We start from the raw sequence: 22,937 nt of genomic DNA on the forward strand, positions 1-22,937 counted from the left end.
ATGGGTCGATGGATCCAGTTACTACGTCAATGGAAAGCGACATACTGGATGGGCGGTTGTGGAAGCTGATGGAACTGTTGTAAAGAAAGGAGCTATTTCTGGACAGTTTTCAGCACAAGCAGCTGAACTCATAGCACTTACGGAAGCTCTTGAACTATCGGAAGGAGATCGAGTTAACATCTATACAGATAGTCGTTATGCTTTTGGCGTGGTTCATGACTACCTTGCCCTATGGAAAAGACGTGGACTCCCAGCCAACACACCCATGTGGGGCCCAAAGGGGTTGCTCATGGGCTGATATCTGGGGCCCACCTGGGCTACCCAACTGGGACCCAGCTAATTTTGTCCTCAGTTTCCATGGAGGCCCCACATGGGTTTGCCCAGAAGGGTTGATGGTGGGTATCTTGATGGGCTCATACCGGGCCCACATGGTTAACCCAGGTAGAACCCATTTGGGGCTTACATGGGTTTGCCCAGATGGGTTGAAGATGGGTCTCTTGATGGGCTCATACTAGGCCCATATGGGTAACTCAGGTAGCACCCATTTGGGGCCTACATGGGTCTGCCCATATGGGCTGATGACGGGACCCAGATAGGTGTAATGTTGGGCTCTTATGGGCCACAACGGGTATATATATGGGCTTGCACATTTTCTGTTTGGGTTACCTTATTTTACAGTAAACCCCGTAATACAAACATTACATGTAATCCACTAACTACATTCAAATGTTAAAGGTATTCAATGAACTGAAACCAGTTTATGATTTACGTTATTAATCAAGGTTTATTAGGAACAATTCAAATATGACTATTATAACTTTATAACACAAAAATATCAACAATAAAAAATGTATACATTAAAATGAAGCTCCTGACAAACTTAATTTGACATAAATTGCATATCTGAACACTCAAAAATAATGTATTTCACAAACAAAATGGAAAAAGAAAACTGCAGCTCCTCACTCCTCTGTCGTCGGCCTCCCAACGACCCTTTGAAAAGACAAAATAAATTAAATCAACCATTGTTCCACTTTTTTTATTCCCCTTTTCACACTTAAAGCCTTTTGGTACCCCACATGAAGTTGGTCTAGATCAGAAGTTTGTAAATCTGTCCTGAAATACCCTCAGCACTGAACATACTGGCTGTGCAAAAAAGTACATTTTGACCAACTTTTACCACTTTTGAAGTAATTTTGATGAGAAATTAGTATTGTAGAAAATACATGCTGTTACCAATGCTCTTTCTGTTTTGTTGTAGATCATTAAACCATTGTGCTGCCTCATAAGTCTGTCCGAAATCAGTTTTGTGAGGTACCTTACTATCTAAGCGCTGCCTGTTAAGTCGTTGGCTGATAGGTCGGAGAGGCAACGAGTCAGCTGCATAAGTTGTCAAATGCAGCCTTTGTATGTCTTCCTCATCTAATACATCTGATTCATCTTATCAGCTTATTATAGAAGACCTGAGATTATGCAAGACCTGAAGTGGGTATGCAGAGCTGACAGATTCCAGGACAAGTCACTGTAACAAGCTACGGTCGCTCTACACTGCGTGCAGATTTTCAGGCACGTTTATTTTCTGATCATATTTTTTTATCAGGCATTCCAAATCACATCAATCTTAATAGCTACTATTCTTTTTGTATTTAATCATTTATGAGTGATATATGATTGAAAAAAAAAAAGATCAGTAAAATCAACGTCCCTCATCTGCACTGTATGTAACAGCTCTCAAATGGTAAAACAATTTTGAATTTGTATTGATATGCACTATCATTCTTATCTTTTTATAGTTTTTATTACCATTTAAAACCAAGCAAGTCTTAAATTATGTACCCGTCTTGCTGTCCACCACGTGCCCTCACAGTGCGGTGTCCTCCCCTGTCCCTGGCACCGATTAGCCACTTTGACACTGCCTTTTCTGCGTCTCTTCTGGTAATAGAGTTTGTAAGCACATTTTTTTTCAAGCTTCCTGTAAAATATTTAAAGAGCATTAAAGTGAGATTCAATTCCAACAAAAAGGAGTTATCTGCACTTTGACATTTTTCAGGAAATAAAATAATGGTATCAGATATAATATCTGCTATACACAAATGGTTTCTGTGGATTTTTACAAAAGTGACAAGAGCAACATTTTTGCTCCAAAGGTTTATTATATACCAATCAAACACAGAAACAAGGCCACAGGGCAATATTTAAAGGGATGGTTTGCCTAAAAACTAAATTTGTGTCATCATTTCATCATAAATAGTTATACCCATCAAGTTTTCTTGTAAACACAGTCGGTTATGTCTAAAGTAAATGTAAACAGTTGAGAAATTGGATTTCATTATTTTGGATAAAAGCATTGTGTCTTATCTCTAAATGAAGAACTGGCACCTTGCAGAACTGTCCTGGTGCGGTCTGGAGTAACACCCGTTAAAGGAGTTGAAGGTGGAGGGGGCTGACACACCCATTTCAGGTTTTGCAGTTTCTGCTAATGAGCTCAGGATTTGAATCAGGTGTGATAGATGAGGGAGACATACAAACTGTGCAGGGCTGGTGGTACTCAGGAGAAATTTGAGATTTATATTTGGGGGAAATATCCCTAATTTCTTACATAACCAATAACTTATCTCCTTTTTTTTTCTACTGTTTTCAGTTCAATTAATTATTAGCTAATCAATGACAAAAAATTCCATACCTCTTTGAGAAGTACTACATTCAGATTAATAATTAGAATGATGCATATAGCCTAATTAATTATTAAGTGAAGATCCGAACTATTACTATGACTCAAGTATTACCAAATCCTTCAGAAGCCAATGTAAATTATTTGGAACAGTTTTCTTGAGTGTTAAAAAACGAGATGACGTCGGACGCTTTGCTGCTTAGAGGTGTTTTTTTTTTTTGGTTCATGCGCTCATAGCGCTTCTTTATAAACGCATAAACAGCCCGCAAAACGCTCACTGCTATCAGAAAACCATTTTAAAAAGGCGCCTCTCACGGCAAAAAAAATAAATAACGCTTCTATATTGGTAATCTTTTGTGCATTTGTTATTTAAATTAACACTAAATAAAAAAGGAAAAGAAGCACATAGGCAGGAACGCTTGTCTCATAATTACATTGGAAATATAAATAAGTCCTGCTTTCATTCTGGGAGTTTGATGTGCACACTTTACACAAACTAAGAAATTACTACCATTGAGGGATTTATATCGGAAAACAGTGGTAGCCTACAATTTCAATGCTGAAGTCTCCAAAATATTTGTAATAATTCACAGTTTGTATACTACTAATTATAAGAAAATAAGATTATTTCTATAATAGGGTACAGTTATGCTTATCGTTTGGTCATGGCGCCGGAAAATGCCACGATTTAGCAAAGTCTAACTAAAATTTTAACTTAAAAAAATCTATGATTAACCTTATGCTTTGAAAACAATGTACTTTAATTAACATTTCAGTTTAGAAATTGTTTGTTCTTACCTTGAATCCACTGGCAGTCAGCAAGAAATCCTGTCTTTCAGCAAAGTGACAGAGGCTGTGACAATGTGCGCGCTTCGAAAGCCAAACCGGACGAGATACAGGGTTGCCAAGTCCACACAACAAAACCCCTCCAATTGCAAATAAAAAGTTGCGGAATCACGGCCAAAATGCGCCAAAACGCGGCGGATGGGAGATAGAAATATTGCTAGGGTAAAGCCAACTCAAACCTGTGGACTACAGGCAACAAACATTCCACAGCAATAATAGTGTAAAAGTAGCCAAATTTCAGACTTGGCAACACTGAACCAAGATTAAATGACCTATAGCAGGTGTGTGAAAACTGACAGCAGGTTTGTGAAGGGATTTTAAAAGGAGAAATGGAGGCAAAATAGTGTTTTTTTTTAATAGATTTTTTTATTAGCTTTTTGTGAATTTTGAGCGGATTTTAACATGCTTCAAAGCCTGCGACATCAGGAGACCAGACAATGACCAGGTTTAAAGCCTAACCTATGGTTTAGTTAACATATTATTTCTTATGTTAAATGTAACCGTTACAATACATTTTCACATTTATATATTTACGTCCAAGACTTTATTGAAGTAGCCCAGCCTACTTCTTTTTTTTTTTTTTTTTTTTTTTTGATTATTCAAATGCGTTGTACTTTTTATGACATGGCATCGACTGATTCAGTCCAGCAAACATGAAGACAGTGGACACAACTCGGATGATGTCCCTCTGGCTGAGCCAGGGTCTCTATTGTGCAGCCCATCCTGGACCAGCATGGTCTCCCACTCAGCTCAATGAAAGTGTAGCCTACATACAAATGTTGTCTTCTGTTTTATCTGTTAATTTAAATTTGTGTTCTTTCTGATGTTAAACCTAAATTATACTGTATAAATAGTTGTACTTTTTACCTACTTTATGTAATGTATAGACCAAAGTATTTTAATTTACACATTTTAATTTGACCAGAAAATATATGTATAGAATAATTAGTTTAATGTACAAATTAGAAATTGCATTAACAAATAAACAATGTACAGAACAACCACTTCTCTTTTATTTTTTTTCACAAAAATAAAACACAGCAACACATTTCAAGTTACATATCAAAAATAAACAATGTATAGTATTACTCTGGTTAGTTTACAAATAGCTTGCTTTACAAAAATAACTAATGTAGGCTATAGAACTTTAACTATAGAATTTAACTTAGGCCTACAAATTACAATGGACAACAATGACTTGTTACATTAATCTACAAATAACTTGCATTTCAAAAAAAAAAAAAAAAAGAAAATGTATAGACTTATGTTTACAAAATAATATATAGAAAAAATTTTCTGTGGTTCCCGGCCACGAGTGCACATTTAGAGAGAACATTCAGCCTTTGGAGGAGACTTTCGGTAATAGGCCATCGTGACATTCATTCATGGTTGAAAATTAGGTAAAATTGCAATTGTGTTGGAATTTTTAGATTTTTATTAGATTGAAGTCACATTGTGTTAAAGTGTGAAAATAAAATAATTATTTCAAGGTTGCATATTTGTGTGCTATCTACCCATGTAATCAACCTTTGGAATTGACTGTGTTTGCACTTGTCTTTTTGGTAAAAATGAATTAGCTGTGTAGCCCATTTTCAACCCATGTACTCATTTCCCATTGGTGAACCAACTAGGTCCCACATGTGGAGCCCAGCTGGGTTTGCCCATGTGGGACCTACTTAGTTCACCCAAGTGGGCCCCAGATAAGATGCCCATTTTGAGCCCATGCCCACTCTGTACCCCTGTAACCCATGTTTAACCCATGTGGGCCCCACATACACGTGTTGGCTGGGCTAATCACTAGCAGTGGGAGCGAAATACAACATGCCTCCATAATTCGTCGCTTGATTGCAGCATGCCACTTACCAAGAGAAGCAGCCCTGGTCAAAGTGAAATCACATCAATCTGACAAGTCCAAGGAAAGCCAAGGAAATTCTGCAGCCGATGCAGCAGCCAGAGAAGCAGCGCTACTTTCCCTTACTCCTGTTACCTTGGTTAAGGAAAACAGGAAAGACAATCCTGAGCTCCATCTTTTGTCATATCAAACAGAGACAGATGAAGAGAAAGAACAATGGATAAAATCAGGAGCAAAAGAAGATGATCAGGGTATCTGGAGGATTCCAACGGGACAAGTGGTGATGCCTGTCGGAACAAGAAGAGAACTAATGCAGCTGTATCATGGAAAAGTGCATGCTGGAGCAAAAGCAATGAAAGCTCAAATCAGCGAGACATGGTGGTGGCCACGAATGATGAGAGACATTGATGATTATTGCAGGAGATGCTTGATCTGCATGAAAGCAAATGTGGGAAAACCTGTAAAGGTGCGAATGTCACATGCACCCAGACCCACAGGCCCATGGACAAATATCCAAATCGATTTCACAGGACCTTTGTCTCCCAGTGGAGGGTACCAATACATTCTAGTAATCATAGACAGATTTACTAGGTGGGTGGAAGCATTCCCTACGAAAACTTGCACTGCTGAAGCAACAGCACGAGTAATGGTGGAAGAAGTTTTTCCTCAATGGGGTCTTCCATATGAAATTGATTCGGACAATGGAACTCACTTCACTGGAAAACTGATGAAGGAAGCAATGAAACTGATGCGGATCAAACAGAAGTTCCACATACCGTACAGGCCAGAAAGTTCGGGATTTGTAGAACGAATGAACAGATCGTTAAAAACGTCACTTACCAAAGCCATTCTGCAGACTGGCCAAGGTTGGCACAAGTTATTGCCTGCCATCTTGTGGAACTTAAGAGCGACTCCAAACAGAGTAACAGGACTGACCCCTTTTGAACTGATGACTGGAAGAGCAATGGTTCTACCACCTGATGCGCCGCCTCCCGCGGGAACAGGAGGAGATTCAACTTTGTTCCAGGAGAAGTTACGACGCTATCTCACCATGCTGGACAAAGCTACCAAAGACAATAACAAGAAAGTGCGAGAGGCTCAGAAGCAATGGGATGAAAAACACACCACTACTGACATTCCACACATTCCCGAATTAGGCAGTTTTGTTATGGTCAAACGCATTGCTAGGAAAGGTTTAGAACCTAGATGGGAGGGACCATATGAGATACTCTTAACAACAGATACGAGTGTTTGCCTTAAAGGGAAGGGTGTAGGGAAAGATAGATGGTATCACTGGTCACAAGTTAAACCTTGTTTAGTGAATGAACAAAATGATAGTGAAGGTTTATGGCCTGAAATTGAGAAATGTTTATCCATTACCTTTAAAGATTGGGTAACAAAGGAATGATGTTTAATTTATTTTTCTGCTTCTATTTCAGGAATCATTTCCATTTACATTGATTAGAGATGGTTGTAAGTTATTCTCGATGCAACAATGTTATCGTAGCAAATGGAGTAGCTAAATTGTTGTCTGAGAAGAAATTATCACAAATTCCAGGGAATTTATCATGGTCAGAATGGATACTTCTGATTATGGTTGGAGTTTTTGTATTTCTGTTAGTGATACAACTCATAAAATGTGTTACTAGGAGGAAAAGTAACAAATCTGCTAGACTGGTTATTTCTAACCATACCACAGAGACTGGGAGCTATAGAGTGAAATAGGAGATTTTACACTATACTATTTACAGAACACAACCTCATGAACAATTACACCTGCTTACTGATTCACAACCCCAAGGGATAGGAAATCTTTAACATCAACTTTTATGTTAGTTTGTTGTTTTGGCCAGGAACTGGAGGAATTCAGGGCCCGAATGAGTCCAGGCACTGGTGAAGATTCATTAGGTTTTACTTTCTTAGAAGATTGGGGTTTCATAGTAAATGCATACACATAGATGTAAATGACACATAGTATGCGGGGACATAACATGGGTTGGGGTTCTTTGTTCTTTGTAATTTGTTATTTGTTGTTTTGTTTTTGTTCGTTTCTGTTTCTATTTTTCTATCTTTTGTGTTTGTTTCTTTGTTGTATTCTTCTTCCTCACTATCACTTCAATAGGTTGCAACTTGGGGTGATGTGTGGAACGGACGGTCGTAGTTCCAGAATGGGGGAGATGTAGACCAAATTTTACTAGTCAATATTACTTTGTATTAGTATTCATAATCAGTTATCATTTTGTATTATTATTATTTTTTTATAATCATTTATAACCATTGTATGCTTGAATATATGTATGTTAGAGAAGGCATGAGAGAGCTAGACACTGTATGCACATGTGTGTTCGGTTCCATGTGTGAGAGTGGGGGCCGGGTGCATGTACACAGGGGAGTTATGGACAGGATGTGTGTGTGTAAGTTTCAGTGCATATGTTGACTTAACTATTCGCTATACATTCCATTTAATGGAAACCATATGTTCTTTGGGGTGCACAAAACCACAAGCCCTTTGTATGAAGGGCAGAGAATGGACGTTGGAGTACGACAGAGAAGCTGCGTATAACATCACTCCAGAAACGTTCTCTCCTATGTCTGACTAACATATTAAATAAAAGAGATCTCTTGACAAAACAACTGGTGTCTGGTCCCGTGAATTAAACAACGGGGGAAAAGAGACAAAAGTCTAGGTCTACAGCCATGAGGGCTGAGGACTCTGGTGTGGTGGCCATGAGGGCTGAGGAGTCTGGTGGAGTAGCCATGATGGCTGAGGACTCTGGTGGGGCGGCCATGAGGGCTAAGGACTCTGGTGTGGTGGCCATGAGGGCTGAGGACTCTGGTGTGGTGGCCATGATGGCTGAGGACTCTGGTGTGGTGGCCATGATGGCTGAGGACTCTGGTGTGGCGGCCATGATGACTGAGGACTCTGGTGTGGCGGCCATGAGGGCTGAGGACTCTGGTGTGGCGGCCATGATGGTTGAGGACTATGGTGTGGTGGCCATGAGGGCTGAGGACCCTGGTGTGGTGGCCATGATGGTTGAGGACTATGGTGTGGTGGCCATGAGGGCTGAGGACTCTGGTGTGGTGGCCATGATGGCTGAGGACTCTGGTGTGGTGGCCATGAGAGCTGAGGACTCTGGTGTGGCGGCCATGAGGGCTGAGGACTCTGGTGGGGTGGCCATGATGGCTGAGGACTTTGGTGGGATGGCCATGAGGGCTGAGGACTCTGGTGTGGTGGCCATGAGGGCTAAGTACTCTGGTGTGGCGGCCATGAGGGCTGAGGACTCTGGTGGGGTGGCCATGATGACTGAGGACTCTGGTGTGGTGGCCATGAGGGCTGAGGACTCTGGTGTGGCGGCCATGATGGTTGAGGACTATGGTGTGGTGGCCATGAGGGCTGAGGACTCTGGTGTGGTGGCCATGATGGCTGAGGACTCTGGTGTGGTGGCCATGAGGGCTGAGGACTCTGGTGTGGCGGCCATGAGGGCTGAGGACTCTGGTGTGGCGGCCATGAGGGCTGAGGACTCTGGTGTGGTGGCCATGAGAGCTGAGGACTCTGGTGTGGCGGCCATGAGGGCTGAGGACTCTGGTGTGGTGGCCATGAGAGCTGAGGACTCTGGTGTGGCGGCCATGAGGGCTGAGGACTCTGGTGGGGTGGCCATGATGGCTGAGGACTTTGGTGGGGTGGCCATGAGGGCTGAGGACTCTGCTGTGGTGGCCATGAGGGCTAAGAACTCTGGTGTGGCGGCCATGAGGGCTGAGGACTCTGGTGGGGTGGCCATGATGACTGAGGACTCTGGTGTGGTGGCCATGAGGGCTGAGGACTCTGGTGTGGCGGCCATGATGGTTGAGGACTATGGTGTGATGGCCATGAGGGCTGAGGACTCTGGTGTGGTGGCCATGATGGCTGAGGACTCTGGTGTGGTGGCCATGAGGGCTGAGGACTCTGGTGTGGCGGCCATGAGGGCTGAGGACTCTGGTGGGGTGGCCATGATGGCTGAGGACTCTGGTGGGGTGGCCATGATGGCTGAGGACTCTGGTGGGGTGGCCATGAGGGCTGAGGACTCTGGTGTGGTGGCCATGAGGGCTAAGAACTCTGGTGTGGCGGCCATGAGGGCTGAGGACTCTGGTGTGGTGGCCATAAGGGCTGAGGACTCTGGTGTGGCGGCCATGATGACTGAGGACTCTGGTGTGGTGGCCATGAGGGCTGAGGACTCTGGTGGGGTGGCCATGATGACTGAGGACTCTGGTGTGGCGGCCATGAGGGCTGAGGACTCTGGTGTGGTGGCCATGAGGGCTGTGACATGGCTCTGGGTGGTGAGTACTGCTGGATTGCAGGGTCCCTCATTTGCTTCTCCCACAGTAAATGAGGAGCTGCTCAGCAATAACGAATAGTGCATATATTGAGCCAGGGATGGATTTTATACCAGGCATCCCAGAGTGAATGGGTTCATTTAACCCTTCATGGAAAATGTATTTAAAGCCACCTCAATGGCCCTGTTGCCACTGAGATGGCAGCAGCTGCGTTTGAATGGAACAAGCAAGAACAAGTCTCTGCTGTAATATGAGAGACATAAACACTTGCAGGCTTCAGAGATACGGATGGGTGGTATGTTATACTGGGGAACACACCATGGATGTTGTGACCGGTAAGAATCAAATATTCCAGAGAGCCATGTACTAGGGTTGTGATAGCCCTTTTTATATGAGAATATCAGGAAGAAATAGCTCCTTAAGGTAACAATTCAGTCTACCACTTTAACTTTACAGCCTTCACAGTTTCAAATACAGCTGCCGAGAAGGCATTACATTTGACACCTTCTGATCTCCATCTATTTTTTCTCTTATTTGTCTTAGTTTGGAAACTCAGTGGGTTTTTCCTTTTTCTATTGGAGCAAAAGGGAACGCTGCAGTTTACTGTACACTGTGCAGTTTAACTAGCTCTTGTTTAATTTTTCTTTTTTCTTTTTTGCATGAAAGGCTTAATTTTGCCATCTTTCTTTTCAATTAAGTGTCCAAAACCTTTTTTTTTTTTTTGGCTCCACTTACACAACTTTAATTACTTTTGTCTTTTGTTGCTCATTTCATGAATCTTCAAACCTTCCATCACATAAACACGATAACCCATGTTAAATATGGATGTTCCTTTAAAGATGCTTTACGTGGCATTAGGGAGCTTCGTAATGAAATCTGATTATTTTGGGAAGCTGCTAGCCTTTTCTAGGTTAATGGCAGCTACAGGGAGATATGGCAGGAAACTGAGAGGAAAAAGGAGAAAGTAAAGGAAATCGGTAATGTGACAGATGTTGGGGCATAAAAAGGCAAGATATAAGCAAACAAAGCAATGGAAACAAAAGGTGAGCGTGCTTTAGGGCTGTTTATATGTGCAGGTCAGACCCAGCATAAGAGTGACATATCATCCATAAGACTGAGCCGCAGGAGCTGCATTGTGTTTCATCAGGTCCTTGCTTTCATCTCATTGTCATATGGGGTCCAAAAGCCATCAAATCAGAAAGGCAAAAGAAAGAGAAACAAAAAGAACGAGAGGCATCAAGCAGTGACTGCGACTGTGCATCAAATCAGAAGATGGGGCTTATGCTCGGAGACTTTGTCCTAAAGCTATCCAACACTGCCGCTGCGCTTTGATAACCCATCCTGCAGACTACAGCCTTTCATGGCAATGACGAAAGAGATCCTTTCTGCGTAATTCTCTATGCTACTGAGGGAGGAGAGTGCTAACACACGCGCGCGCACACACACACACACACAAACACACACACAGAGAGAGAGAGATAATTGCTTTTGTGTAGTCATATAGTCAAGGAAATAGATGGATATGTAGCAATCTTGGATTGTAAGGAAGCAAATTGTAACGCATTTGTACAGATCAGTTTCATGCATCTGTGAGTTGATATGTTTCATTTGCAATTTGCAATGTTCATCCAAGCTGAAGTTTAAAGAAACCATGAGTATTTCAAAGGTGCGGTTACATGTACCATATTCAACGTGCCCACACCTAATTTTGAAAATCAAACAAAATCCACAACAGTTGCAATGTCAGCCAATATAGAGAGAGGTTTGAGCCAAAGATTTTTCCCATATTTGTTGTTATTATGGCTTTATAACTTATTTTAAACAGATCATTTGACTCCTCTGTATCTTGTAAAAAAAATAAAACATTATTAATTTTCTGAATTGAAGGATATTGTTTTACTAAGCAATAAAACATCTCTACATCAGATCTGATCTACATCTTATGAAGGAGTAGTTAGCTCTGATATAAAAGTCACCCATTTTACATCCACATTCATGTCCTATGCATAATGGAAAAGTACCAACCTGCTGTTCCCGTCCTCCCCTGGCAAATATGACAATTACTTATCAGACAATGACACTGTGTCTTCAGAGCTCTCTCAATCTTCTGATCTGGCCTCCTTACATTGAAAGCCTTGTGAGAGCATGAAGAACAATGACAGAATTCTGTACCAAACAATATAATAATTGCATAAATAATGAAATGGAGGAAAATTAAAGGCTGCATTTACATGCAACCTAATAGTCGCTTTATAATTGGACTGAAAAGCCTTCATAGAAACATCTTAATCAATCTTAATCCAAATGGAAGTGGAATGATTTTGGACAGTTAAATGCATATCAATTACAATTAAATTACAATAAAAAAAATAGCTTTTACAGTGCTGCATGAAAGTCTGTGAACCCCTTGCAGAAACTGTGAAAATGTGAATATTATTTTTCTTTATTTTTCTTTATTTTTTAACAAAATAAGAGATATCATACAAAATGCATGTTTTTTTATTTTATTTAGTACTGTCCTGAATACGATATTTTACATAAAAGATGTTTACATATAATCCATAAGACAAAAAATTAAAAAAAATCAGCATTTATAAAAATGACCCTGTTCAAAAATGTACATATACCCTTATGGAACAGTATTCTAAAGTGTTACCCCCAGTGCAGCTATGTGCTCCTGGCAACATGCTTACAATTTTAGAGCAAAGATACATGGTTTTGTGTGTTTTGAACCATTTATCCCATGAGCTGTCAAGTGTAAAGCCTTCAGCTCAGAGAGGCTCGGGAATGGCCATCACAAATTGTAGCATTTTGAAACTCGGTGAGGGCAACCATCACATCACCGTTTATCCGCTTCAACTTACTGCACACATTAGACCTCATATATTTTCTACTGCTGAGTTTCCTATATCATTCAGGTTGCACGGTCTGTTTTATATCTAGAGACGTTAGGTTTGCAGCAATCAGTGTTGCAGTGTTGTCATAACCGCCTTTCAGAAGAGTAGGAAACAGGCGAGAAACTTCCTCAGGAAAGTTTTGAGGCAAATGTTGCAGAGGCTGAAAGTTAAGAAAAAAGCCTTGTCAAGTGATTCTGAGGACGGGACTGTCAGCGCAGGCAGGTGTTTCTCATCAGCAAGGCTTTCTCTTGTAACTTTTGTTTGATTCAAAGAGCATATCAAAGGATTTAACTTGTGCACTTTGAACAGCTGTTGACTAACAGAAGAGCCTTGATCTGCGAAAGTCCTTTGGATGATACGCACACTACTCCCTTGTTCTTTTGGAAATTTCTTTAAGATCTTGCAAAGGAGATGCTTTGGTTCAACTTGTCAGGCACACGCAAGAGAGCAGTGCCGTGTGAGAGTTAAGACATCCGACATCAATCTGACAGTCATCTGGAGATCTGTGATGTGCAGCGTTTTCCACAAGCTGAATATTGGCGATGAGATGGCACTAAAAAAAAGAGCATGTAATACATATTTTGCATACATCAGGGGGTTTAAGAGGTGGTCATTGGCATGTGACCTGAGCGATCATTTATTTTACTGTAAATAGCGCTTGCGATTAAGCTCATTTGCTGCTCCCAAGCAGGCATTTCTAGCATTTTTGGCAGCCATTATTTTAAACTGATACAGTGTGTATCCATGTTGGAAGACAGATCCCATGGCCATTCTAGGATGGCAATGTCTACATTCACACTGCAAAAAATGCTCTTCTTATTTAGTAATTTTGTCTTGTTTCTAGTCTAGATATCTAAAAAAAATCTTAAATTAAGATGCATTTACTAGATAAGAAACATAAGAATTTTTTTTCTTGTTTTCATGAGAATAAAATCTAAATCAATTAAATTAAAATTAAGTGTTTTTTTGTTGTTGTTGTTGTTGTTGTTTGCTTAAAAATGCTAAATTATCTGCCAATGGGGTGTGAAAATCTATGTCCCAAACAGAAATACGATTATTTTTCTCACTCCATTCGCAGATAATATTAGCTTGTTCTAAGCAAAAACTTACTTCATGTAGGTTTTTGTCCCCAGAAAAATTATTATTTAATTAAGGAAATCATCTTTATTAAAGAATTTTTTGATATTTGAACTGGAAACAAGAACAAAAATACTTAATAAGAAGAGGATTTATTTTTTTATTTTATTTTTTTGCAGAGCATCAGGCTCAAATTGTGAAAGTTTAGCACAATTAATCATTTTCTTATGCCGATTGAAAGTCTTTGAGATGTGATGAAGTCCCATTCATAACTATATTAGCATCCAAACTAATGCACAATATCAATAGTTGTGCCATCTGCCACTTTAAATGCTCAAGCTCTTTAAAGCAGGATGAATTCTGATTGGTCAATGTGTTTATTATTCATCAGCTTGGGGGAAAAATCTTTCTAAAACAGATTCCAACTATATTGATCCCTTGTGTTGTTATAGGAATAGTTGAGATGTGGACTCTGTTAAACAATATACTTTTCATTATAGTTATCATCCTTGGTGTGTGAGGACCTTTACACTCTATTTGACTATATGTATCATGTAATATACACACACATATTTAGTATTTTGTTCTTGATTCGTTTAACTATTGAAGTAATAAATTATAGATGTAGACATTAGGGGCCAGTTGTTCAAAAAAAATAAATTCTGGATCAGGAGAATTTCTGGATCAGGAGAATTCTGGACCTGATCCTGTGCTATCCAGGATCAGGTAATCCAATGTAACTTTTATGCTGTTTTTTTCAAAGCAAAATTGTATTGGATCCCCCTGATCTGGATACACACTTGCCAGTTAAACTACATCAGCAAAAGATATGACCCAGTTAAAAGGTTTTTTGCGAGTGAAAGTAGAGTATTATGAGAGAGAGCCAGATCGACTAAAGTGCATTACCTGCATCTGATATAGCATTAATTCTTAAATTCATATTATATCTATTATATTATGTAGTATTTATTACAGCCATTAGAAAATATAATAGGAAATAAAACAAGCAAACAATTTGGTCTAACGTATAAAAGCAGCGCTCTAGTACAGGATTCAAGATAAATCTAGCCAAATATAAAGTTATGAACTTCATTTTCTGCAGCAAATAATTCATTAATAAGACCAAAGATTGCCCATTTAATATACCACAAATTAATATCTCATGTTCAACCACTAAAAGAGCCAGCAGCAAATTCCTGAAGATGAAGCTGTTCTCTGCATGTATATGATCGCTGAACGGCTGCTGAGGGCCTGGAGTTCACATCTGAAAAAGCGTCTGAACAAATTGTAAAATAGGCTTTTATATGAAAATATGATTTTATATGAGTCAGATATTTGAGATCCAAATAACTACATTTTCATCAAAAAAAAAAAAGAAAAACACTTCAAATTACACTTCATGAGACAACAACAGTGGTATTTGTAAAACTTATGGTGGAGTCGCTGGACTGCCATAACAGTCGCCGCAAGCTGAGTGATAGACTACAACCAATCCCAGTGCTGATACTGGGAGAATATCGCAGGGCTGGAAAAGGGCTGGGGGGTGGGGGTGGACAAACAAGGGAGAAACAGTGGAAACAAAAACACTGTGCCACTGTCCTCAGGCACAGCGTCCACCGGAACTGGGACCACCGGCATAGAGTCCACCGAAATGGGGATCAACAGAACCACCTCTGGAGCTTTGGAGAAAGCTCTGTACTCCTCCCAAGCATGCAGGACTGCCACCATGAAACATCCCATCACAGCTCTCCAGGCCGTGTTCGGACTCGGTACCACTGAAGCAGGGACCAGCAGAGCTAGAGCTACCATAACACGATCCACCGGAACTGGGATCATCAGAACCACGTCTGGAGCTTTGCAGAATGCACTGTGCTCCTCCCAAGCATGCAGGACTGCCACCACTAAACATCCCATCACAGCCCTCCAGGCCATGTCCGGACTCGCGACTACCAGAGCAGGCACCCCTGGAGCAGGGACCACCGGAGCAGGGACCACTGGAACAGGATCTACCGGATCACAGACCTCCGGAACATAATCTACTGGAACTGAGTCCACCGAAATATGGACCACAGGAACTGGGATCATCGGAACATGATACACCGGAATATAATCCACTGGAACTGAGTCCACTAGAATACGGACCACTGGAGAAGGGACCACTGGAGCAGAGACGGAGGGTGCCTTTCTCCCCCATTTCTGGGACCACCGGAGCAGGGACCACCAGAACTAGATCAACCAGAACAGGGACCACCAGAACATGGACTACCGGAAATAGATCCACCAGAATAGAGCCCACCAGAACCATCACGGAAGGAGCCCTCCTTCTCTTCCTCCTCCCTCTCCCCAAAGGGGTAATCAGAGGACTGGGGACCTAGCAGCCTGTGAGTATAAGTGGAGGACGATCCAGAGGAGGAAGACCACCCTTCCATAACTCTCCTCCACTACCACGATTGTACATAAATCCCACAAACTGCCAAAATCATAAAATATTAACAGGCTAACAGGCTCATTTAGGCCATTATAAAAAATGTCCGTTCTGTCTCGTCATAAACAAGAGAAAATTTTGTGAGGACTTGTGCAGGGAAAAGAAGACTTTATTAATAAAACAAACATTAACAGAAAACAAAACCCACGAGGGGGGAAACATAAGCTAGAAATGAACAAACTCAAAACATACCAACGCGAGGGAAACAGAATCACAGGAAACCAGGAGACGTAGACAATACAAAACAATGATCTGAAACACAAGGAGCTTATAAAGGGGACAAATCAAGAAGGGAATAGGGGAACATAGGTGGGGCAAATGAAACCAATAACAAGATAACAAGGGCTGAGCGATCAAGACAATGACACGAGCACATGCCCAAAATAACAAAACCCACAAGTGCACACATGACAGGAAAAAATCTCAATCTTATTAACAACAAAAAGTAATGGTTTGATCAAGATCAAAACCAAGATTGGATTTAAGAATACCTTTTTTCCCACTTTATATTACGTTAACTATACTTAGTTTACTAAGTAAGTACATTGCACACTTTTGCTGATATTGAGGTGGGAAACTGGTAAGGTTAGTGTGGTGGTATGGATAAGTTTAAGAGTAAAGTTAGGGACAGGTGTGGTGGTATGGGTAAGTTTAAAGGTAAAGTTAGGGACAGGTGTGGTGGTGTGGGTAAGTTTAAGGGTAAAGTTAGGGACAGGTGTGGTGGTGTGGGTCAGTTTAAGGGGAAAGTTAGGGACAGGTGTGGTGGTGTGGCTAAGTTTAAGGGTAAAGTTAGGGACAGGTGTGGTGGTGTGGGTAAGTTTAAGGGTAAAGTTAGGGACAGGTGTGGTGGTGTGGGTAAGTTTAAGAGTAAAGTTAGGGACAGGTGTGGTGGTGTGGGTCAGTTTAAGAGTAAAGTTAGGGACAGGTGTGGTGGTGAGGGTCAGTTTAAGGGTAAAGTTAGGGACAGGTGTGGTGGTGTGGGTCAGTTTAAGGGTAGAGTTAGGGTCAGGTGTGGTGGTGAGGGTCAATTTAAGGGGAAAGTTAGGGACAGGTGTGGTGGTGTGGGTAAGTTTAAGGGTAAAGTTAGGGACAGGTGTGGTGGTGTGGGTAAGTTTAAGAGTAAAGTTAGGGACAGGTGTGGTGGTGTGGGTTATTTTAAGGGTAAAGTTAGGAACAGGTGTGGTGGTGTGGGTCAGTTTAAGGGTAGAGTTAGGGTCAGGTGTGGTGGTGTGGGTAAGTTTAAGGGTAAAGTAAGGGACAGGTTTGGTGGTGTGGGTCAGTTTAAGGGTAGAGTTAGGGACAGGTGTGGTGGTGTGGTCAGTTTAAGGGTAGAGTTAGGGTCAGGTGTGGTGGTGTGGATCAGTTTAAGGGTAGAGTTAGGGACAGGTGTGGTGGTGTGGTCAGTTTAAGGGTAGAGTTAGGGACAGGTGTGGTTGTGTGGGTCAGTTTAAGGGTAAAGTTAGGGAAAGGTGTGGTGGTGTGGGTCAGTTTAAGGGTAGAGTTAGGGACAGGTGTGGTGGTGTGGTCAGTTTAAGGGTAGAGTTAGGGACAGGTGTGGTGGTGTGGGTCAGTTTAAGGGTAAAGTTAGGGACAGGTGTGGTGGTGTGGTCAGTTTAAGTGTAGAGTTAGGGACAGGTGTGGTGGTGTGGTCAGTTTAAGGGTAGAGTTAGGGTCAGGTGATGTGGTGTGGGTCAGTTTAAGGGTAAAGTTAGGGACAGGTGTGGTGGTGTGGTCAGTTTAAGGGTAGAGTTAGGGTCAGGTGTGGTGGTGTGGGTCAGTTTAAGGGTAGAGTTAGGGACAGGTATGGTGGTGTAGGTCAGTTTAAGGGTAAAGTTAGGGACAGGTGTGGTTGTGTGGGTCAGTTTAAGGGTAGAGTTAGGGTCAGGTGTGGTGGTGAGGGTCAGTTTAAGGGTAAAGTTAGGGACAGGTGTGGTGGTGTGGGTCAGTTTAAGGGTAGAGTTAGGGTCAGGTGTGGTGGTGAGGGTCAGTTTAAGGGGAAAGTTAGGGACAGGTGTGGTGGTGTGGGTAAGTTTAAGGGTAAAGTTAGGGACAGGTGTGGTGGTGTGGGTAAGTTTAAGAGTAAAGTTAGGGACAGGTGTGGTGGTGAGGGTTAGTTTAAGGGTAAAGTTAGGGACAGGTGTGGTGGTGTGGGTCAGTTTAAGGGTAGAGTTAGGGTCAGGTGTGGTGGTGTGGGTAAGTTTAAGGGTAAAGTAAGGGACAGGTGTGGTGGTGTGGGTCAGTTTAAGGGTAGAGTTAGGGACAGGTGTGGTGGTGTGGTCAGTTTAAGGGTAGAGTTAGGGTCAGGTGTGGTGGTGTGGATCAGTTTAAGGGTAGAGTTAGGGACAGGTGTGGTGGTGTGGTCAGTTTAAGGGTAGAGTTAGAGACAGGTGTGTTGGTGTGGGTCAGTTTAAGGGTAGAGTTAGGGACAGGTGTGGTGGTGTGGTCAGTTTAAGGGTAGAGTTAGGGACAGGTATGGTGGTGTGGGTCAGTTTAAGGGTAAAGTTAGGGACAGGTGTGGTTGTGTGGGTCAGTTTAAGGGTAAAGTTAGGGACAGGTGTGGTGGTGTGGGTCAGTTAGAGGGTAGAGTTAGCATCAGGTGTGGTGGTGTGGGTCAGTTTAAGGGTAAAGTTAAGGACAGGTGTGGTGGTGTGGGTCAGTTTAAGGTTAGAGTTATTGTCAGGTGTGGTGGTATGAGTAAGTTTAAGAGTACATTTAGTGAAAGGTGTTGTGGTATGGGTAAGTTTAAGAGTAAAGTTAGGGACAGGTGTGGTGGTATGGGTCAGTTTAAGGGTAAAGTTAGGGACAGGTGTGGTGATATGGGTCAGTTTAAGGGTAAAGTTAGGGACAGGTGTGGTGTTGTGGGTCAGTTTAAGGGTAAAGTTAGGGACAGGTGTGGTTGTGTGGGTCAGTTTAAGGGTAGAGTTAGGGTCAGGTGTGGTGGTGTGGGTAAGTTTAAGGGTAAAATAAGGGACAGGTGTGGTGGTGTGGGTCAGTTTAAGGGTAAAGTTGGGGACAGGTGTGGTGGTCTGGTCAGTTTAAGGGTAGAGTTAGGGTCAGGTGTGGTGGTGTTGGTCAGTTTAAGGGTAAAGTTAGGGACAGGTGTGGTGGTGTGGGTCAGTTTAAGGGTAGAGTTAGGGACAGGTGTTGTGGTGTGGTCAGTCTAAGGGTAGAGTTAGGGTCAGGTGTGGTGGTGTGGATCAGTTTAAGGGTAGAGTTAGGGACAGGTGTGGTGGTGTGGTCAGTTTAAGGGTAGAGTTAGGGACAGGTGTGGTGGTGTGGATCAGTTTAAGGGTAGAGTTAGGGTCAGGTGTGGTGGTGTGGTCAGTTTAAGGGTAGAGTTAGGGACAGGTGTGGTGGTGTGGGTCAGTTTAAGGGTAAAGTTAGGGACAGGCGTGGTGGTGTGGTCAGTTTAAGGGTAGAGTTAGGGTCAGGTGTGTTGGTGTGGGTCAGTTTATGGGTAGAGTTAGGGACAGGTGTGGTGGTGTGGTCAGTTTAAGGGTAGAGTTAGGGACAGGTGTGGTGGTGTGGGTCAGTTTAAGGGTAAAGTTAGGGACAGGCGTGGTGGTGTGGTCAGTTTAAGGGTAGAGTTAGGGTCAGGTGTGGTGGTGTGGGTCAGTTTAAGGGTAGAGTTAGGGACAGGTGTGGTGGTGTGGGTCAGTTTAAGGGTAAAGTTAGGGACAGGTGTGGTTGTGTGGGTAAGTTTAAGGGTAAAGTTAGGTTCAGGTGTGGTGGTGTGGGTCAGTTTAAGGGTAAAGTTAGGGACAGGTGTGGTGGTGTGGGTAAGTTTAAGGGTAAAGTTAGAAACAGGTGTGGGTCAGTTTAAGGGTAAAGTTAGGGACAGGTGTGGTGGTGTGGGTCAGTTTAAGGGTAGAGTTAGCGTCAGGTGTGGTGGTGTGGGTCAGTTTAAGGGTAAAGTTAGAAACAGGTGTGGGTCAGTTTAAGGGTAAAGTTAGGGACAGGTGTGGTGGTGTGGGTCAGTTTAAGGGTAAAGTAAGGGACAGGTGTGGTGGTGTGGGTCAGTTTAAGGCTAAAGTTGGGGACAGGTGTGGTGGTGTGGGTCAGTTTAAGGGTAAAGTTAGGGACAGGTGTGGTGGTGTGGTCAGTTTAAGGGTAGAGTTAGGGTCAAGTGTGGGGGTGTGGGTCAGTTTAAGGGTAGAGTTAGGGACAGGTGTGGTGGTGTGGGTCAGTTTAAGGGTAAAGTTTGGACAGGTGTGGTGGTGTGGGTCAGTTTAAGGGTAAAGTTAGGGACAGGCGTGGTGGTGTGGTCAGTTTAAGGGTAGAGTTAGGGACAGGTGTGGTGGTGTGGGTCAGTTTAAGGGTAGAGTTAGGGACAGGTATGGTGGTGTGGGTCAGTTTAAGGGTAAAGTTAGGGACAGGTGTGGTGGTGTGGGTCAGTTTAAGGGTAAAGTTAGGGACAGGTGTGGTGGTTTGGGTCATTTTATGGGTAAAGTTAGGTTCAGGTGTGGTGGTGTGGGTCAGTTTAAGGGTAAAGTTAGGGACAGGTGTGGTGGTGTGGGCAAGTTTAAGGGTAAAGTTAGAGACAGGTGTGGGTCAGTTTAAGGGTAATGTTAGGGACAGGTGTGGTGGTGTGGGTCAGTTTAAGGGTAGAGTTAGGGACAGGTATGGTGGTGTGGGTCAGTTTAAGGGTAAAGTTAGGGACAGGTGTGGTGGTGTGGGTCAGTTTAAGGGTAAAGTTAGGGACAGGTGTGGTGGTGTGGGTCATTTTAAGGGTAAAGTTAGGTTCAGGTGTGGTGGTGTGGGTCAGTATAAGGGTAAAGTTAGGGACAGGTGTGGTGGTGTGGGTAAGTTTAAGGGTAAAGTTAGAGACAGGTGTGGGTCAGTTTAAGGGTAATGTTAGGGACAGGTGTGGTAATGTGGGTCAGTCTAAGGGTAGAGTTAGGGACAGGTGTGGTGGTGTGGTCAGTTTAAGGGTAGAGTTAGGGACAGGTGTGGTGGTGTGGGTCAGTTTAAGGGTAAAGTTAGGGACAGGCGTGGTGGTGTGGTCAGTTTAAGGGTAGAGTTAGGGTCAGGTGTGTTGGTGTGGGTCAGTTTATGGGTAGAGTTAGGGACAGGTGTGGTGGTGTGGTCAGTTTAAGGGTAGAGTTAGGGACAGGTGTGGTGGTGTGGGTCAGTTTAAGGGTAAAGTTAGGGACAGGCGTGGTGGTGTGGTCAGTTTAAGGGTAGAGTTAGGGTCAGGTGTGGTGGTGTGGGTCAGTTTAAGGGTAGAGTTAGGGACAGGTGTGGTGGTGTGGGTCAGTTTAAGGGTAAAGTTAGGGACAGGTGTGGTTGTGTGGGTAAGTTTAAGGGTAAAGTTAGGTTCAGGTGTGGTGGTGTGGGTCAGTTTAAGGGTAAAGTTAGGGACAGGTGTGGTGGTGTGGGTAAGTTTAAGGGTAAAGTTAGAAACAGGTGTGGGTCAGTTTAAGGGTAAAGTTAGGGACAGGTGTGGTGGTGTGGGTCAGTTTAAGGGTAGAGTTAGCGTCAGGTGTGGTGGTGTGGGTCAGTTTAAGGGTAAAGTTAGAAACAGGTGTGGGTCAGTTTAAGGGTAAAGTTAGGGACAGGTGTGGTGGTGTGGGTCAGTTTAAGGGTAAAGTAAGGGACAGGTGTGGTGGTGTGGGTCAGTTTAAGGCTAAAGTTGGGGACAGGTGTGGTGGTGTGGGTCAGTTTAAGGGTAAAGTTAGGGACAGGTGTGGTGGTGTGGTCAGTTTAAGGGTAGAGTTAGGGTCAAGTGTGGGGGTGTGGGTCAGTTTAAGGGTAGAGTTAGGGACAGGTGTGGTGGTGTGGGTCAGTTTAAGGGTAAAGTTTGGACAGGTGTGGTGGTGTGGGTCAGTTTAAGGGTAAAGTTAGGGACAGGCGTGGTGGTGTGGTCAGTTTAAGGGTAGAGTTAGGGACAGGTGTGGTGGTGTGGGTCAGTTTAAGGGTAGAGTTAGGGACAGGTATGGTGGTGTGGGTCAGTTTAAGGGTAAAGTTAGGGACAGGTGTGGTGGTGTGGGTCAGTTTAAGGGTAAAGTTAGGGACAGGTGTGGTGGTTTGGGTCATTTTAAGGGTAAAGTTAGGTTCAGGTGTGGTGGTGTGGGTCAGTTTAAGGGTAAAGTTAGGGACAGGTGTGGTGGTGTGGGCAAGTTTAAGGGTAAAGTTAGAGACAGGTGTGGGTCAGTTTAAGGGTAATGTTAGGGACAGGTGTGGTGGTGTGGGTCAGTTTAAGGGTAGAGTTAGGGACAGGTATGGTGGTGTGGGTCAGTTTAAGGGTAAAGTTAGGGACAGGTGTGGTGGTGTGGGTCAGTTTAAGGGTAAAGTTAGGGACAGGTGTGGTGGTGTGGGTCATTTTAAGGGTAAAGTTAGGTTCAGGTGTGGTGGTGTGGGTCAGTATAAGGGTAAAGTTAGGGACAGGTGTGGTGGTGTGGGTAAGTTTAAGGGTAAAGTTAGAGACAGGTGTGGGTCAGTTTAAGGGTAATGTTAGGGACAGGTGTGGTAATGTGGGTCAGTCTAAGGGTAGAGTTAGGGACAGGTGTGGTGGTGTGGGTAAGTTTAAGGGTAAAGTAAGGGACAGGTGTGGTGGTGTGGGTCAGTTTAAGGCTAAAGTTGGGGACAGGTGTGGTGGTGTGGGTCAGTTTAAGGGTAAAGTTGGGGACAGGTGTGGTGGTGTGGTCAGTTTAAGGGTAGAGTTAGGGTCAAGTGTGGGGGTGTGGGTCAGTTTAAGGGTAGAGTTAGGGACAGGTGTGGTGGTGTGGGTCAGTTTAAGGGTAAAGTTAGGGACAGATGTGGTGGTGTGGGTCAGTTTAAGGGTAGAGTTAGGGACAG

The 22,937-nt window shown here is 43.1% G+C and overlaps 1 protein-coding gene and 1 long non-coding RNA gene across 2 annotated transcripts in view; one reads left to right on the forward strand and one right to left on the reverse strand.

The window, feature by feature from the left end:
• The window catches only part of fstl4 (follistatin-like 4), a 385,930-nt gene that overhangs the window by 37,998 nt on the left and 324,995 nt on the right, over positions 1 to 22,937 (forward strand). The window lies entirely within an intron of this gene.
• On the reverse strand, positions 871 to 3,569 carry LOC137046921 (uncharacterized). The gene is made up of 3 exons (XR_010899114.1): positions 3,470 to 3,569; positions 1,837 to 1,972; positions 871 to 993 (listed from the first exon to the last, which is right to left on the reverse strand). It is a non-coding gene; the product is annotated as an uncharacterized lncRNA (long non-coding RNA).

The sequence above is a fragment of the Pseudorasbora parva genome, chromosome 18, assembly GCF_024679245.1.
Source record: "Pseudorasbora parva isolate DD20220531a chromosome 18, ASM2467924v1, whole genome shotgun sequence".
Taxonomy (NCBI): Eukaryota; Metazoa; Chordata; class Actinopteri; order Cypriniformes; family Gobionidae; genus Pseudorasbora; species Pseudorasbora parva.